This window comes from Pan troglodytes, chromosome 2 (genome assembly GCF_028858775.2).
Source record: "Pan troglodytes isolate AG18354 chromosome 2, NHGRI_mPanTro3-v2.0_pri, whole genome shotgun sequence".
Classification (NCBI taxonomy): Eukaryota; Metazoa; Chordata; class Mammalia; order Primates; family Hominidae; genus Pan; species Pan troglodytes.
Window position 1 is genome coordinate 67,110,514 of NC_086015.1, and position 19,220 is coordinate 67,129,733.

The 19,220-nt window shown below is 40.1% G+C and overlaps 1 long non-coding RNA gene across 7 annotated transcripts in view; it reads left to right on the plus strand.

Moving 5' to 3' along the window:
* The window catches only part of LOC104005584 (uncharacterized), a 237,742-nt gene that overhangs the window by 167,852 nt on the left and 50,670 nt on the right, over positions 1-19,220 (plus strand). Inside the window, exons 6-9 of one of the 7 annotated variants that reach the window (XR_008546988.2) lie at positions 1,026-1,257; positions 3,004-3,159; positions 5,630-5,755; positions 6,380-7,659. The exons of 3 other annotated variants lie outside the window; for them this stretch is intronic. This is a non-coding gene — a long non-coding RNA (uncharacterized LOC104005584). Of the gene's footprint in view, positions 1-1,025; positions 1,258-3,003; positions 3,160-5,629; positions 5,756-6,379; positions 7,660-19,220 lie in introns of those variants that run through there. 3 more of the 7 variants (XR_010155620.1, XR_010155623.1, XR_010155624.1) reach the window with 3 other exon arrangements.

The following is a 19,220-nucleotide window of genomic DNA, read 5'->3' on the forward strand; positions in this document are numbered from 1 at the left end:
GGGAATAATATGGTATTGCAGAATGATCTCCCAATATAGTGGGATGGTCATATTAGGCATAGGATGTGAGGAAGCATTAAGGCAGAAGACCAGTTAGGAAGCTATGTCAAGATCCACATGAGAACTGAGGAAGGCAGGAATTAGACTCACTATGTGAACTTGAGTGTGTAGTGCTAGTGAACAGTAAGGATTATTCTTCCTTTCCTGCTTCTGTCTGGATTTGTGCTGCAGAATAATGGAGAGCTTTAAAATTGTCTTCTTTAATAGCACAATATGTTTGCTGAGTGTCTACTTTTACATCTACTGCATTCTTAAAGCCCATTTAAAATTATTTTCATTTTGACCTGCAAAATCTACACTTGATCAAATAATTTGCAATCAAGTGGTAGTTTCAAGTGGGCTGAATTCAGTGCTAAGACAGGTTTATGATGAAAGAAAGTATTCACAGGGATATGGAGCATTGTCATTTTAACTGGGGACAAATTGTAGCTCCAAACTGTGCTCAGAGAAAAACTGTGCTCTGTATAGCACACCAGAGATGAGGAGGCACCTTGGTTTGCATAAGAATTGTCTGGAATAATTATTAAAAATGCAGACATTTTACCTATCCTTTATCCTTACCTCATCCTTACTGGGCTTACTTGGGGCTAAGACAATTGCATTTTTAACCAGCACCTCCAAGAGATTGTGACACAGTTGAAATATCCATGAGAATTGAGAAATACCAGTCTAGCTCATTTTGGCAAAAATGAATTGCCTTCTTATAATGTAAGTAATTGTCTGTTACTAATCAATAGCACCAAACACACAGACAAGGTAAGATGGTCCCTGCCTTCTAAGAGGTTATAGTCTCAATGATTTAAGTGATCAGGGTGTTTTATAGATCTCTACTAAAGATCCTTACTTCCACACCATACTTGTAAAGACTTCTGTATCTGTCAAGGTCCACACTGGGTAACCATTGTTAATAACCCAAAAGCAATCTCAAAGAGTTTCAAACAGGTCATGAAAACTCTATTTTCCAGACCTGGATAGAAGTACTTGATGGGCATCACGTAGCTGGCTGCTGGTAGAAACACTGAAGCAGAACTTGTAATATCTTCAAAAAAAGTGAAGGCCAGGAATCAGAAATGCTTCTGAAGGTCAGCTGCCTCTCCAGCCATCTATGAAGAGCTATGGTTCTGATTCCTGGCTAATATCAGAATCATCCTGGGAGCTTCTGAAAATCCTGATGCTCAAGTCACACTCCATACTCAGGTAGAAGCAATCATCAGTACTTTGTAAATCTCCCCGTGTGCATCCAAGGGTGGGAATCTGTGGATGTAGAGCTTCTGCTACATGTGGATTTACTGTGAGGCTAATGAAGCTTCAGCCTCAGGGATCTTCATATTGCATGGGTTATGTACAAGGACCAATATTTAAATTTGTAGCTGGAATTGTGATTTATTTTTCTCAAACCAGGCCCCTTGTGTCAGTTTGGGTTTTCTGAGAAGTAGACACCAAGATGAAATTAGGTATATAACATATTCATTGAAGGGAGGATGAAGGAGAGAGACAGCAGGAGTAGGTGGGGGAGAGCATTTAGATTGTGGTACCAGTCTGGCTTCTGTGAAAGGAGAGAAAGAAGGAATGGGAGTCAGTGTTGGGTAGGAAGAGCCTCAGACTCCAGAGAAGTTTTTAGGAGGTCTTGGCCTGGCCAAAGGGGAGTCCATGAACAACAGTAGTCACCACGGGAGTGCTGTATCAAGGACAAATGATAAGCAGTATGTTACGGCTCACACCTGTAATCCCAGCATTTTGGGAGGCCAAGACAGGAGGATTGCTTGAGCTCAGGAGTTCAAGACCAGCCTGGACAATATGGTAAAACTTTGTTTCTACAAAAAATTCTAAAAAATTAGCCAGGCATGATGGGCATGCACCTGTGGTCCCAGCTACTCTGGAGGCTGAGGTGGGAGGATAGCTTGAGCCCAGGGAGGTCGAGGCCACAGTGAGCTAAGATCATGCTACTGAACTCCAGTCTGGTTGACAGAGTGATACCCTTTCTCAAAAAAAAAAAAAAAAAAAAAAAAAAAGGAAGAAAAGAAAGAAAAGCAAATGATTCAGCTTTGAAACTTTTCCTCTGCTCAGTCAGTGGCTGAAATAACCGGAGGAAGCATCATTGCTCAGTGGATGTCACTGGGGATGCGTGTGGGTAGGGTGCGAAGGTGCTGCAGCTGGAGGCTATTAATACACCCTGGATCCCATGCCAGTTTCTCTCAAGAAGAGATCTGAGTGACACACCTCCATGGTCACCACACCTCCCATTCATATATTAAGTTCATACCTCAAACCTGGATCCATCCCTCCTCTGAATTCATAACTGAGTTGGGGAGAGAGGGAATTAATCTGACAGCCACCAGGGTTAACTTTGAGAATTTTCAGTAACAATTCATGGGACACATGCACAGCGTTCTCTTTCCTTTTAAAATTCACTGGGAAAGCTTGGCTGTGATGCAAAAGTGTTTTCTCTCAAGTGAATAAACACTGAGTGAATAAACACCACCAAGGCTGTCATCAGTCTGCCAGCCTGTTGTCTTTAGGGACCTACCATTTAGGAAAACAGGTGAAATTTGGGCTTCTTCATTTTGTTAGTTATACAACGATTTTCCTTAAGTGCTTTTCTATGTGCCAAGCACTATGCAATGCCCAGTTTTCAGGATACAAGACCTGGTTCTTGTTCTCATGGAGCTTGAATTTTAATGAGGTGTGATAGATCAAAAGCCAGTGAATGTATAAATAAATAAAATCATTACAACTTGTTACAAATATTTAAGAAGGACACAAAGTACTATGATAGAGAGTAATGGGATTGGGAACTATTTTAGGTACGGTTGTCAGGGAAAGCCTCATTAAAGTGGGGGGTATTTAAATAGCTGAATTTTGGGGATTGAGGTAGGATAGGAAGGAGAAAAAGGAGTATCCCAGGTGGAGGGAAGTCCTCAGTTTTTTCTAACTTTTTTCTAGGCATCTTCAGTTTTTCTAAGTACCTGGTGTGCTGGAGCACACGGAGTGAGAGGAATCCAAGCATAGAATAATTTTGGAGAGGAGGAAAGGTCATGGAGATCCTGTGGGCCATGGCAAGGAGCCTGAATTCTATTTTAAACGAAAGGAAAAGGCATGGTAGGATCATAAGCAATATGGTGACACTGGTGAGGGTGGAGGTGACATAAGCTAACCTATGCTTTAATGGTATCACTTTGGCTACTGTGTACGGAATGGATTGGGGGAAAAGAAGAGGAGAAATGGAGAGACCAGTTAGCAGGCTCAATCCTGAGATCTGGTGTTGGGTAGATGGCCCAGACAGAAGGAGCGGACATGAAATATTTCTAATAACATTTTTCAGTAGAGTTCAGTGGCTTCAAGAGCAACAGCTAGGGTTGCTCTAGGGTTAAAATCTAATAAGGCATCTTTTTCAGAGTGTATTTGAGGGCAGCTTTAATAAACAATACTTATGACTTCATATTACAGATTTGAAATGCCTCCCGTTGTTTTATTTTTGTTAATTTTTAAAATTTCAATTATTTAAATATCACTTAATATTTCAATATTTGTAACTGCTGGTTAAATTTTCTTAACTCTATGCCTCAAACACACTACAACCACTGTGATTTATTGAGCTGATACTATATGCCAGGTACTATGTTATATGTTTGATAGGCATTCAGCTATTTAAATACCCCCCGCTTTAATGAGGCTTTCCCTGACAACCCTACCTAAAATAGTTCCCAATCCCATTACTCTCTATCACAGTACTTTGTGTCCTGCTTAAATATTTGTAACAAGTTGTAATGATGGTATTTACAAATACTACACTTCTACAAATACCAATAGAGTAACTAATAGAGAGAGAGAGAGAGATCCTTTTTGGGTAAGAAAAATTAGCCTTAAACAATTCAGAACATGCTCAAGATCCTTCCACTTATATGATACAAATCTAGGATTCAAACCCATGTTTACTTGATTTCAAAGCTCGTTTGTTTTGAAACGCTAAGATATGTTGCCCAAAGATCATTTTTCACCTTTGTTTTTTCTTGAACTATAGAAAAGAGAGTTTTCATGTCAACATGTACAAAATACAACTTTTAAAAGCATTCCTCTGCCCAAATCTGATTCTGTATGCAATGGGAAAAGCCATACTTCCGGTATAAATGCCTGCCTCCATAAAACAGAATTCACCATCCACAGGTATTTGTTGCTGATCTTACCACAGATGGGCTGCCTCCTGAAAATGAACCATAGACTTCTTTTTTATGACAAGAAAATGTATCTCAATATCCCTTGAGATATCTCTTAATATCCCATTGGTAAAATGTGACCTGCTTGGAGTTTACAATAAACTCATCCCAGAGATGTATTTCATGGTTCATTTAAAACACACTCCCTCTTATTCTCTAAGTAAAGTCATCTCTCTAAACACACCTTATGTTTGTATAGTGCTTCACAGCTTACAAGGCACTTTTGCTACATGTAATTTGATTCTGAGGGTCAAGTAAGGCAGGTGCTATCATCCTCTTTTTAACAGACAAGAAGCTGAGTCTCAGAGAGAGAAAATGACTCATCCAAGCAAGGTTTGAGACCTAAGAAAGGTAGGGCATGGCATTAGGATTTCAACACTTTTACAAATACTAATAGTAAAGAAGATGAAAATGGCTCTAAGCCACTTTTTTAAAGAGTAAGTTAGCCTTACATATAGATTCACCCCCATATCAGGATGAACTTTGGCCCTCCTGGGGAATGGGCTGGCTGGTAACATGTCCACAGGTATTTGCAAGAATGGTACAAATAACATAAATGTGGGTTCTTCTATATTTAGCTGCTTCTGGCAATATTACTGTATTGATTTCCTGTCTTTGTTTTCATTCACTGCTGCTTTCATTCACAGCTGGCCTCTATCAGGGGTTCTCTTCCTTCTATGCATTAATTTCTATTCCATTCAGAATCAACCTGAATCAAATATAACTATAGGAGGTGCCTTTTGGACAATACAGAGGCCATGCTCAAGGAACACAAAAGGAACTGAAGTTGTGTGGATTACAAGAGAGTTTGATGTGTTCTGAATTCATTATGTAGGTAATGAATGGGATCTCATGAAAAGTGGAACTAAGCCTCTTTGGTAAAGCCTGAAGAGTGGAGTCAAAAGCAATGAGTAGAAATCATTTTACCCATGCCATCCACCTACCTATCTACCCATACAGACACCCAACAAATTCTAAAAGAAAAGTAGGCAATCAGGATAATCAGTAGTTTAATATGATTTGGGGGTTCATTAAAGGCTTTCCTTTAGAAATCACATTTAAACTGAGACCTGAAGGATGGCTTCTGTCGTTAGCCAGATGAAAAGAGAAGATAAGCATTCCAAGCAGAGGGAACAGGAAAGATGGAAACAAACTGGGCATATTTCAGAACCTGGAAGGAAGCAGTAGGGTAGCTCAAGTAGCATGAAGAATACTTACAGAAGAGTTTAGAATGAAGCAGGAGCCAGACCATGGAGGTAGGACATGCTAGAGCAAATCAATTTTAGCTGAGTGTGAATAATACAATTCTATCATACGGATCTGCCCTAAAATGGATTTGGTTTCTGATGACCAAGGTTGTGTAAGCAGAAGCTGGAAGACCCTTGAAAAGAGCATTCATTCAAGAAATGAAGCATGAAATAGGATGGAAGGAGGGAAGAAAGACAAGCACATGGCATATCAGGTCTCTTCCAGTGCTAAAGGTCTATAATTCCATTATTCCAACAAATATCCAATGAAGCTATTTTAATTTCTAGGAAATTTTAAAGTTGCCTGTCTTCCTACACTGAATTTTACATCCATTAAATCTTCAGGCTTTAAATGTTATAAACAATAAAAAATAAATACAATGGTGAGAGGACAGGGGATGTATGATGGGAGGTAGGGAGGGGTAGATGGTGTGGTATGGTGGTTAAGGTTACAGACTTTAGGTGAATGCTCTTAACTTGGGGTCCAAATTCCAACTGCTAGACATATGACCAATAATATTGTAGTCTGGCAACTGAGAATAGGGGCTCTTCTTTCTTTACTGTTGTACCCCCAGGCCAAGAACAGCACCTGGCACTATAACAAATATTTGGTGCATGAATGAATGAATGTTACTGCTATTGGTGTACCCAAATCTGCCTGTTGGCTGTTGTGAAATGACTATAGCTCCAATTCTATCCATACATTCCTAGCAATGCCTGAGAAAATAGAGAAATAATGAGCTTATAAGCATCATCAGCCCATAAATTCTTCATTCCCAGGGAAAGTAAATCAAGCTGTTCTTTCTCCCTTTGTGTGTCCCTGAGGCTCAGCTCTGATCATTTCTCTTTTTCTTCTAGGCTGCCTATGATACTCATCTGACCTGATTTCTCCTGCACAGTGTTGCAACTGACGAGTAGCAGACTTGCCCTTGCCTGCATTTGGGGGGATGGCTGAGACTTTTCTTATAGAAAGCCCTACTTTCAGCATGAACACTAACCCAGTTTATTGGCTCAGGGTGTAGAGAGTTGCCTTGTCACTGGCGAAGTCAGATGCAGCCAGTACCAGAGCTCTGCACTAGCTGTGAACACTAAGGAAGAACAGCTGAGTGAGGAAGCAGAGTGCCAGGCAGCACATCCTTCTTCAGGTGTTTCCTGCCCTGGGACAGATCCCAGGCACTGCAGCAATATCTCTGCATGATCTAGGGCTCCTGGAAATAGCCCCTTAAGGGCAAAACTCACTGCCCAGAAAACATTAGAACATTAAAAGAGCAGGGTCTCATCTGATTGTCTTGGTTTCCTGAGGCTCATTCAGTCTGTGTCCACTGGTTTCAGTCTGAGTTCTCTGCACTTTGAGGATGCAGACAGTGAAGTTCTCTCATGGTTATAGGGGGAGAGATCATAGGAATGCTATGGAAAGAGGCCTGAAGTCAGAGCCAGCTAGTGGTTATTATTTATTAACTGCCTGTGAGGTGCCAGGAGCACATATTAGACCATATGTGATTGCAGTGAGCCACCCGTATCCCCTTCAAGCTGTTGCTGCAGCTGATGGAAGTCCTATTGGCAGACAGCCTTCTCTCATCAGCCCCTTCAGGACTTGCCTCAGTTGCAGAGAGCTGCCTTCCCCAAGATCACACCCTTCCCTGGGGACTCGCAACCAACGGCTGATCCAGAAGAATCCATAAAGCCCGTATCATTTCAGCCCAATTTAGGACAGCTTTGTTGAGCCATTAGACCTACATGCAGCCCAACCTCTCCTTCTACCCACTTCTTTCTTTCTTTCCTTCCACGGTGTCTGTTCCAAGCACTTGCCTTAATAAACATGTAACAGGTTAAACTCTGTCTCGATGTCTGCTTCAAGGAGAACCCAACCTGTGACAGTGATAACAGATAAAAACAAAGGACATCACTTTTCCCTGCCTTACTTTCTATTTACCACTAAAAAGGGTCTTGGACTTGCCCACTCAGTTTCTTCTCTTTCTTCACTGGGAGATGGTCCCTCCACTACCACAGACACAAAAAAGAAGAGTCGGGAAGAGAGAGGGGTGAAAACATTTGGGGCACTGCAGGCCTAGTGCTAGGTGACTGAAGACTACCTGGAGGGTACAGGAAGTGACTGTTTCTCCATCATGTATTGTATTGCTATAGTGACTTAAAAAACGAGTAGGTGATTTGTGTTTTTTTGTTTTGTTTTTTTGTTTTTTTTGTTTTTTTTGTTTTTGAGACAGAGTCTCGCTCTGTCACCCAGGCTGGAGTGCAGTGGCGCTATCTTGGCTCACTGCAAGCTCCACCTCCTGGGTTCACACCATTCTCCTGCGTCAGCCTCCCGAGTAGCTGGGACTACAGGCGCCCACCACTGCGCCCGGCTAATTTTTTGTATTTTTAGTAGAGACGGGGTTTCACCGTGTTAGCCAGGATGGTCTCGATCTCCTGACCTCGTGATCCGCCCGCCTCGGCCTCCCATGATTTGTTTTAAAATTACTTTTCAATTGCTGGACTGTGTTCTTGGACCATGACATTATTCTTAACTCAGGCTATATGGGCCATGGTTGCAACAGGATTACAATTATAACAACCTTCACATCACGTGTTATTATTCTCATTTTATAGGTAAAGAAACTGAGGCACAGAGAGGCTGCATTTTAGGATCCACTTTGCTTCTGTGTGACCTTGAAATATTTATTTAATTTTTTGGACCTTGTGACCAAAAGATGCCGAACAAGCAAGGAAATGAACTAAATGTTGAAGTGCCTTCCAATTTTAAGATTCCAAATTTTTTATAGAATTAATAATTTTAAAGTATTTTTCCACATTAATTTTGACATCATGATATGACATTAATAAGGTAATTGCAAAATTAGTTTTATTACCTTAAGGTATATCTAGATTGCATAGTTGGATTATCTTTAGTCCCCTGTGAAATATGTAATGATGTACTGTTTCCCCAATTTACATTTGGATAAGCCAAGGCTCAGAGAAATCAAGTTATTAGTGTGAAAATATTGCCACTTAATGTAAGATCCAGGTCACAGACTCAGATTTCCTCCCATCTCTTCTAGTGCTTTTCCTATACTACTACTCGATTCCTTTTGGCCTGAGGTTCTTGTATTGTTATCTATCACTACATAATAAATTACCTTACAACCGAGTTGCTTACAATAACCAACATTTACAATTTCACACACCTTCTAGGGGGTCGAAGAGAGGCTTAACCTGAGTGGTTCCGACTCCAGGTCTCTCAAGGGGTTATAAGCAGATGTTGTCTGGGGCTGCAGCTGTGAAGGTTTGCCTAGAACTAAAGGATCCTCTTTCAAGATGGCATACTCTCTTGGTTGTTGACCGAAGGCCTTTATTTCTCACTGTCCAGAGGAATCTCCATAGGACTGCTCAAGTGTGCTCTCAACATGGCAATTGATCTCCCCAAAAATGAGCAATTCAAGAGGAAGAACGAGAAGAAAGCTGTAGTGCCCTTTATGACCTGGCTCAGAATCACACATCAGCACTTTCTCCATATTCTATTCATTAGCAATGATTTGCTAAGTCCAACACATATTCAAGAGGAGTAGAATAAAGCTCCAAATCTTGAAAGGAATAATATCAAAAAATTTCTGAACTGTGTTAAAATGACCACAGCTCTGCTCTTTGGGTGGCTAAAAATTTCCATATTAAGGGTGGGAAGTGCTTTTCTCCCCCAGGAAATTCAAGCCAGAAGAGTGAACCAGGCTAGAAAAACTTCACTGCCTAAGAAGTTTATGCAGGTGTCACATTAGATAGCAGTTTACAGGTCTCTTTATTTCTTGGTTTCTTAAAAAATTCAGAAAATACCACAGAAATAATGCAATGGTAGGTGACATCTGCAGTTTTTGCCTTCTTGGGATCCATTCCTCTTTCTGCCAATTTTACCTTGGGGAACCTCCATTCACTTCTCTTAATCTATATGGAAGTGATTATTTGAATCCACTTCATTCGGTTCCTAAGATGTACATGTGAGCCAGGCCTGACAAATGAGCATATTCCATTACCCTGGCCATAGTGGTTAATACTGGGACAGGCATAGAAACTACATGGGTTCAATTAAAGTTTTGTTGGAACTATTGGGAGCAGTTTTCTTTCTGTAGGGTTTCTTATGTTCCTTCTATCGTATTAGGAGGGTTTGCCCGATAATGAAGTCAGCACAGAGGAGAAATGGCACCAAGAAATGGGGAAAGGGAAAGAGACAGACAGAAAGAAAAAGACAGAGACAGAGTGACAGAAAAAGAGTGGGTGTGTCTTGGTGGTATCATTAATCACACCTAGAAAATCTAACATGATTCAGGCCTGCTCTATTGCTGGAGTTTTTAAGCCATAAGCCAATAAAATTCCTAATTTGATTATTTTAGTGGCAATAAAAATTCTAATATACAATTACAAGGAATAATATCTATCTCTTTTTATTACATATTAGGACATGTGCTAAGACCTTAATACCATCTTATTTATTTCTTAACATTTTGAGGGAGATACTATTATTCTTTTTTAAAGATGAGGTTCACTGAGGGTGAGACACTTGTCATCAATCATCCTTCTAAGGAATAGATAAGTTGGAATGAGAATCAAGTCTTGTGTGACTAGGAAGCCACTCTCATCACTGTGCCGCCTTGCCCATATTTATTGGGGAATTTTCAAAAACCTACTGATCCAATTATTTAGGTGAGAGTAGTGATTACTACCAATTACTCAGACCCTGGTCTTCTACTAAACTTATATGCATTGTCACATTCAATCCTCACGTTGACTTTAGGATGGAAATATTACCATGCTTATTTCACAGATGAGGAAGCTGACGGTCAGAATAGTTTTGACCCAGATATATCTGACAAGAGTCCACAAATATTTGCTTGAATTCCAGTCATGATTCAACTAATAGAGTCTGTGGCTATTTTAGAAAGAACACTGGGATCCAGTTCAAAATGGGTTTTTAAAATATTTCCTATTAGGATAACCAACTTATCTCAGTTTTCCCAGGACCTTTCCAGTTTTAAAACTGAAAGGTAAGCTGTTCACCCCACCTCCCACAGGCAGTGGCAAATGGAAGGACTAGAACATTTGTCCGTTGTTGGCAGATATTTTAAAAAGGGAATTAGGGGCCAGAGACCGCTTCCCACCCAATCAAGAGAGAGAACAGACCTCCTTTTAGGATTTGGGAAAGGCAAGAAACCCAGAGAAGCCTGGCTTCCTTAATAGCTCATCTACAGGATAAGCTTAAAAGGTTGAACCTGGGGGTGTTCCAGTGATGAAGATGCCCTGAACATCTGTTCGCAAATTTCCTGCACCTAGAAGACATGCTTTAGTTAATCAGCACTTTCAGTCCCAGCAGGTGGTGGCCTTTGTCAATACATGAACCTTCTGAAGTGGGAACCTGTCTTTAGAGTAGCTGTAGGTGATAGACAGGATGCAGATCACAGAGCCAGAAGTCTTAGGTTTGCACCCAGCTCTCTCACTAACTCTTGTGTCACCTCTCGGCCTTGGTTCCTCTCATCCTTAAAATAGGTTGGGTAGTGAGCCCCTTAGAGTTTTGTAGTGTAAATTAATGAGTTAACATGCATTGATGCTTTGAATGCTGAAAGGTTTTTGAATACAACGGATTCTGGTAATGATCAATTTTAAAAAGTCTACCTCTTTGAAATCAATACCTCTATAGCTTAGGTTTTCATTTACGTTTTTTTAATTATGGACAATTCTGAAGGATTCCATCCATAGACTGCAAATTTACAAATAACTCTGTATGGCAGGAAAAATATTATCCCTCACAAATGTCCATGTCCTAATCCCTAAAACCTGTGATTATGTTACTTGGCAAAGGAGAATTAAAGTTGCGGATGGAATTAAAGTTGGTAATCAGCTGACGTTAACAAGGGTCCTTAAACGTGGAAGAGAGAGGTGGAAGAGTCGATGTCAGAGTGATGTGGCGTGAGAGATATGTGACTGACCATTGCTGGCTTTGATGGTGGAGGAAGGGGTCACGGCCAAGGAACGCAGGCGATCTCTAGAACTGGAAATGGCAAAGAAGTGGAATCTCCTCTACAGCCTACAGAAGAAATATAACTCTGGCGACACCTTAATTTTAGCTCACTGAAACCCATTGCAGACTTCTGAACTCCAGAAATGTAAGATAATAAATTTGAGTCATTTTTAGTCACCAACTTTGTAATGATTTGTGATAGCAGCAACAGAAAACTAATACACTCTCTAATCAAAATAATCCACAAGAAATATATGTAGGATTGTCATGGGAAGTGAAGCAATCACTCATCGGGAGATGGAGTATTTACTCATGCTTCTCTGAGGAGCCTGGGAATGAGCTGTTTAAGAACTGAAGGCATGATGCTTAATGGATGCATCTCCAGAATCTCTTATAGGCTATTGTGATCCATAGGAAGTCAGGAAGACCTCTTTGAAGGTAAAGGTTGATAAAATCTGGCTGGGCGTGGTGGCTCATCCCTGTAATCCCAGCACTTTGGGAGGCCAAGGTGGGCAGATCACCTGAGGTCAGGAGTTCAAGACTAGCCAGGCCAACATGGTGAAACCCAGTCTCTACTAAAAATACAAAATTAGCCGGGCGTGGTGGCACGTGTCTGTAGTCCCAGCTACTCAGGAGGCTGAGGCAGAAGAATCACTTTAACCCAGGAGGCGGAAGCTGCAGTGAGCCTAGATCATGCCACTGGACTCCAGCCTGGGTGACAGAGTAAGACTCCGTCTCAAAAATAAATAAATAAGGCCTGGCGAGATGGCTCACACCTGTAATCCCAGCACTTTGGGAGGCCAAGGCGGGCGGATCACGAGGTCAAGAGATTGAGGCCATCCTGGCTAACATGGTGAAACCCTGTCTCTATTAAAAATACAAAAAATTAACTGGGCGTGGTGGCACAGGCCTGAAGTCCCAGTTACTCAGGAGGCTGAGGCAGGAGAATCGCTTGAACCCAGGAGGCGGAGGTTGCAGTGAGCCAAGATCGTGCCACTGCACTCCAGCCTGGGTGACAGAGTGAGACTCTGCCTCAAAATAATAATAATAAATAAATAAACAAAGTTGGTAAAATCTTCACCCATTTCACTTCTAATGTATACTTCCAAAGCCATCTAAACCACTCTTGGCTCGCCTGTCTAGGTTAACTGCGATCAATGTTTGAGAATAAATGACAAAGGCAGCTGGTGTTTCTTGTGAGGTAGTTTGAAATGTGGCATTTTCCCCATTTTCTCTGAAGGAGAGGAAGTGTAGCAAAATAGCAAAAGGGGTGCAATTTGAAATTCAACTGACCAGGGTGAAATTGTGCCCCCAACACTTACAAGCTGTGTGACCTTGTGCAAGTTACATAGCATCCCCAATAATGTTTTCCCACTGATAAATTTGGGCTGCTTAGAAAACCTCCCTGAAGATGGAGGGAAATTAAACAAAATAATGAAAGTAAAGGGTTTTTCATGATGCCTGCCTCATGGTACATTCTCCAGAAATATTAACTATTTTGCTATTGCCCACTTCTAATCTGAAGGATTAGAAAAGGAAATTAAGAAGGAAACAATGAAAGCAACCCAGCATGCTAAATGTCCTGTGAGAGAATGGGCACAGCAGGACAGTAAGAGGCTGACAGTGAAACCCAGAAAATGAAGGGGAGTAGGCAAATACCGACTTCGGTGCTGGCAAATCTTTGCAACGTGGCTGACTCAGTCCTTATGAAAGGGTTGCTCCCTCTGCCATTCTTACCAGGCATATCAAAACCTGTGTTTAAAAAAGGCCAACTATGTGTTTGTGTGTAGTAAGTAATTATTAAAATTCATTTGCAGCCCCGGGTGCTAGTGTTTTACTAATGTCTTCATGCTGTTAAGAGGATTCAAGGGTTCTATCAGGGTGTGTGTAATTTAGTGGGCAGGGCAGGGGCTTTGGAGTCACACAGACCTCAGTTCACATCTTCACTCTGCTACTTTCCAACTGCCCATCCTCCTGTCCATGAAAGGGAAGTAATGTTACCCACCTTCCGGAGATCTTTTCAGGATTAAATGTGATACACAGGTGAGGGGCTTGCACATTACCAGGAGTGCTTGGCATAGCAGTAGTTATGTATTACTGGTATGAATTATTTGGGATAAAAAGGCTTGATTCTAGTACCGGCTGTATTACTTAATATGACCTGGGGGAAATCCTAAACCAATTCTGAGGTTGTTCCTCCTTCTGTACAAATAGGATAATGAAAAGTGCTACTTTATGAGGCTGTTGTGTGTCAGATTAGGCAATGCTTGGATATAAAAGTCTTATGTTTTGAGTAAATTGGAATATAAATTTTCCTACTTGTGCCAAAAGGCCCTGTTGTCCCCATTTCTCTCTCCTAGTACCCTGCCTCACTGGCTGGCACATTCACCACTGACTTGTGTTAAGGTGGTGAAATTCTAGCACTTAAAGTCTCCTGGATAATGCTTCATGTGGTTGAGCTCCATAGACACAGGTGAGGAAGTGACAGAAGTGTAGGGAGAGGGTAAAGTGAACAATTGATGTCCTCTTCTGTAACAGGCAGGAGTAAATTTCTGGATTCTAGCAGTAGAGCAGGGGCTACATCAGCACAAGTAACATAAAGGCCTGGATACACAAGGAACTACCGGGAATAACTGCCTATGTGTCTGGTACTACATCATTTACTTTCCCCAAATATAACCCCACTTAATCTTCCCAACTACCTTTTAAACTAGAAGTCATTTTCCTCATTTTCTAGCAGAGAAAACTGAGGCCCAGAGAGGTTAAGTAGACTATCTACAATCACACAGAGAGCAAAGAGTAGACTTAGGATGTGTTCTGGCTCCAAAGTTGATGCTCTTTCCACTCATCTATATTATATCCCTGAAATTCCAGTTTGATTATATCATGACTCTTCTGAGACCCAGGTTAACTCAGACACTAATAGGATTAAATTCTATAAATAACATGCTTAAACCATTAAACTAGATAAGTTTAGGGAACATATTAAAACTTTTGATGTATTGTAAGCCTTGTAATAATCTTAGAATTTCCCACTTGCCAGGTTTCATTGGTTGTAGTGTGCAACCATTGACATTTTCCACATAGCATTTTCTAAGGTATATCCCATAAAATACTATAATTATTAATGACAACAAAAACTACAACTGCCACAATTAAACTACAATTAAACTCCACAATCCAAATTTACAGAGGGTTTATCATAAGCTAGGCACTGGTTAAATGATTTAAATGGACTATCTCATTAAATACTTAAAATGCTCTTTTGAAGTAGATGCTTTTATCTTCATTTTATAAAAGAAAAAAACAAGTCTTGGAGTAATTATTCATCTGAGAAAAGTAAGTTACATTCTCAAATATGTTTTGGACCAATTTAATTAAACCAAGTTGAGACTTGGATGTCAGCATGATAGAATAGTTGGTCTCTCGCTCACATCTCTCACACAGACAACAATCTGGCAGCCATTCACAAGCAAGAGTGCCTTTGTGGGAGCTTTTGGATCTAGGGTAAAGGTTGTGAAACCCTGATGAAGCCCCAAACTGAGAAGAGCTGATTTGAGAATGGGGACACGTAACCCTGGTATCAGGCTTGCCAAACATGGTCCTAACAACAGACTGAAAGCAGTCCCATCCCCTCCATTTGATTGTAGTCCTAAAACCAGTCCCATCTACCAAAGGGCTCTGGAAAAACCATGCCTGTCCATTACCTGTTACAGGGCCACTCGTGGCAGACGTAACCACAGATACTGAAGTCGCCCTGTGAGCAGCTCTAGCCTTGCTCTTTGTCCTGCCCACCCAGGGACCTAGAGAAACGCATCTCTGCCTCTAGTAACAGACTGACTGACTTCAGTTCCAACTGTGAATGCTGAATGCAGCCTTAGCTGTGAACCCTGAAGTGGCCCAAAGACTTGGTTCCAGCCTTGCTCTACCCAGGTCCCAGGGTCAGTCCTGTCCACACGGGGATTCAGGAGACACCATGCCCATTTATGACTCCAGTAACAGGCCTACCAACTCAGACCTGGCAACAGCCCCATGCCCTGGCTCCGGCCCCACTTAAATGTGATCCCAGAAGCAGTTCCACTCGTCTGGGGACCTGGCATAAGAACATTTTTACCTATTAAAACCATCTGTAAAGATAAGAAGAGATGTTTGCTCCTTGAGATGCATAGACATCAACATAAGGCCACACAGATCATGAAGAATCAGGCAAACATGAAAACACAGAAGGAAACTAATAGTGCTTCTGTAACTGACACCAAAGAAATGGAGATCTACAAACTGACTGAAAATAATTCAAAATAATTGTTTTAAATGTGTTCAGCTAGCTGTATTACTTAATACGACCTGGGGGAAATCCTAAACCAATTCTGAGGTTGTTCCTCCTTCTGTACAAATAGGATAATGAAAAGAGGTACAAGAGAGCACAGATAAGACTCCACCAAAAAACTGTTGTAACTAATAAGTAAATTCAGTAAAGTTGCAGGATATGAAATCAATATTAAAAAATCAGCTGTTTCTTTATACTAACAATTCACTATTGAAAAAAATTAAAAACAACCCCACTTACAATACTATCAAAAACAAAATACTTAGGAATAAATTTAAGGAGGTAAAAGATCTGTATACTGAATACTGTAAAACACTGATGAGAGAAATTGAAGAAGACAAAAATAAATGGAGTGATAGCCCATATTCGTGGTTTCGAATAATTAATATAATCAAAATGTCCACACTACAGAGAGCAAGCTACAGGTTTAAGGCAATCTCTATCAGAATTACAATGGCATTTTTTCACAAAAATAGATAAAATAATTCAGACACAGAAAGAAAAATACTGCATAATCTCACTTACATGCAGAATTTTAAAAAGCTAACATCAAAGGAGCAGAGAGTGGAAGAGTGGTTACCAGGGTCTGGGGGAAAAGGGGACATGGGGAGATGCTGATCAAAGGGTATAAACATTCAATTATAAGATGAATAAGTTCTAGAAATCTAATGCTTAGCATGGGTACTATCGTTGATAATAATACATTGTATATTTGAAATTTGCTAAGAGAGATCTTAAGTATTACCACACACACACACACACACACAAATGGTAACTATGTGAGGTGATGAATATGTTAATTATTTAATGGCTTCATTATGGTAATCTCTTCACAATGTATATGTATAACAAAAAATCACATCATATACCTATAGTATATAAAATTTTCATTTGTTAATCATAACTCAGTAAAGCTAGGATAAAAAATAAGTTGAGCTGGTTGCAGTACTTTTCAGAGCCTTCAATATGATAGTGGACTCTATGAATCTCCAAAAAGGGGACACTTATTCAGTGATTGCCAAATGTATCTGACATGGGATGCTTTCTCTACTGGCCATGTCTTTGGGAAATTCTGCCCTTCTCTGCATGCTAACTTGTCTGTTCTCTCTGATGAAGCAGAGCTCTTGTATTCTGCTTATGTATTGCCTGCCTGATCATCTTTTAACAGGCCATGAAGTTTTTTCTCTTTCCCCAAACTTCATGTTTGTCGTCTCTAAGAGGGGTAGAAGGAAGTGTGAATTGCTTTTTATAGAGAATTGAGTCACTGATAGTTTGTACTTAACATACGAGGCAGTGGTTGTCTGTTTTCTTAGGAGACATACAGCTTAGGTCTGAAAAAGGAGATCAGTTATGCTCTCCCTCTTTCAAACCACAGAAGAAAGAATAGGAAAAATGAATTTGCAAAGGTTGTGAATGTGAATGATGGTCTGGGAATATTTAATCCTTAAGGAAAATTGTGGGCAGGTATGATTTTTAAAAATTCATTCTCAATTAACTTTAGATGGCACTTATCAAACATTTCTTATACCCAGCATTATGCTAAAGATAGTGTGGAAAATAATAAGGGGTGTTTTTGTTCCCTGCCCTCAAAGACCTTATGATTTTAAGGGTACATGCAAAAAGTAATGAGGGGAATACAATAATTTAAATCTTCCTATTTTTAGTTTAGATATATTTATAATAAATGTAAAAATTAAGAATTACCTGCTTGGAAATCAATTGCCTTTGCCACTTAAAGTCTATTTTCTGAACTTCTAGCCTTAAGGTAATTATGTAAAATCAACCTCCTCCTTTTGAAAATCACTCCCAGAACATCATGGAATACAGCAATACAAATTCCATCTCATATCAAATCATCTTCCATTAAATTAAATATATAACTCCCAAAGTATAATGTACGAAGACAGAAGGCAGATGTAGGAATGGTAAATGACTAAGCAGAGTACAGTAGTCATTTACTCAGGTGTCAGATTGCCCTGAAGAGCCTCATAAAGGCTTAGGAATTAAAGGAATCTGATTTTTCAGATGGTGGTAGTCAAGTGGTGGCTAAAAATAGGGAGGTATTTTGAATGTCAGTGGGAGGAGCAATTGTGCCTGTAGTTCTCTAGACTCCTGCCTTCATGACCCCCTCACAAGATGGAAAGAATGGCCCCTGATAGAATTAAACCACAGAGGCTTTAGACTTGGAATCCCAGGGACAAAAGAGGGTAGAGGGGAGGTGTAAATGGAAAATAGAGAGCTAAGTGAAAGCCTGCCTTTTACAATAAGCTTCACAGCCCCATACCTCTGTCTAATTCAAAGCTATTACAAGCAATCTTATACCCTTAGCCCCACACATAAAACTGAGGATTCCTTATCTGGAGAAACTGAATGACCCCCTAGAAGGATTTGCTTGGGGGAATCCCAAATGAAATATTCAGCTGGCCATGAAATCTAAAATTAGCCCACCAGATGATAAGTTTCAACCATGCACACAACATTTCTCTTCACTTTTTTTAGCACTTAACTAAAAAAGAAGGAAAAAGAAAGTCAAGGATCACCACATATTCAAGAGAAGCCGTTAATTTATGAAAGAGAGGGAAAGATAAACTAACAAATATTAGAATAAACAAAGACAATGCAAACAAATAGGACTTAAAAGAAACTTTAAAAAAATCTTCAAATAGATAAGACAGTGCATCTATGAAACAAGAAGAAATACCTATAAAAAAAGAACATTTCTTCAGAAATAAAAACTATGATGGAGAAAAAAATAGTTAAAGGGTTACAATATAGAGACAGGAAATCTCTCCCTCCAAAACCAATAACAATTGTAACAAACAATAAAAGTGGACATCTGGGGGTAAACAATAAGAAAATTAGAAGCCCTATTCAGTAGCCCCATTAGTTGATTAATTAAAATTCTAGAAGAAGAGAATTGAAGATATAGTAGAAAGACACTTGGTTTGGGTTCCCTTGGAAACTGACTCTTAATTATGGGTTTGAGTTCAAGTCATTTTTGGGACATGATCCCAGGAACGACAGTAGGATTGTAGGACAGTGAGACAGGAAGGAAAGAAAGCTAATAAAGCCAATTGGGAAGGAAAGAAAGCTATAAAGTCAATTATTACGATAGGCAACTGGAGCTCAATCGAGTTAGGAGAGTTTGGAATACACATGAGAGTTGTCAAAACAAAAGATAAGGAAGGTGTGGCATTAATCCACCACTTCTTTTATGCCACTGTTTGAGGGAAGCTCGCAGGGATATTTGGCTCATTCTTAGGCAGGTGGAATATGCTCCCCATGGCCAGTAGGGGAAAAAATCCCTTGTGCATGCAGAGTTACAGGAGTCCAAAATCAGCAAATAGATAAGTTTCTTAGGTCTTCTGTAACAA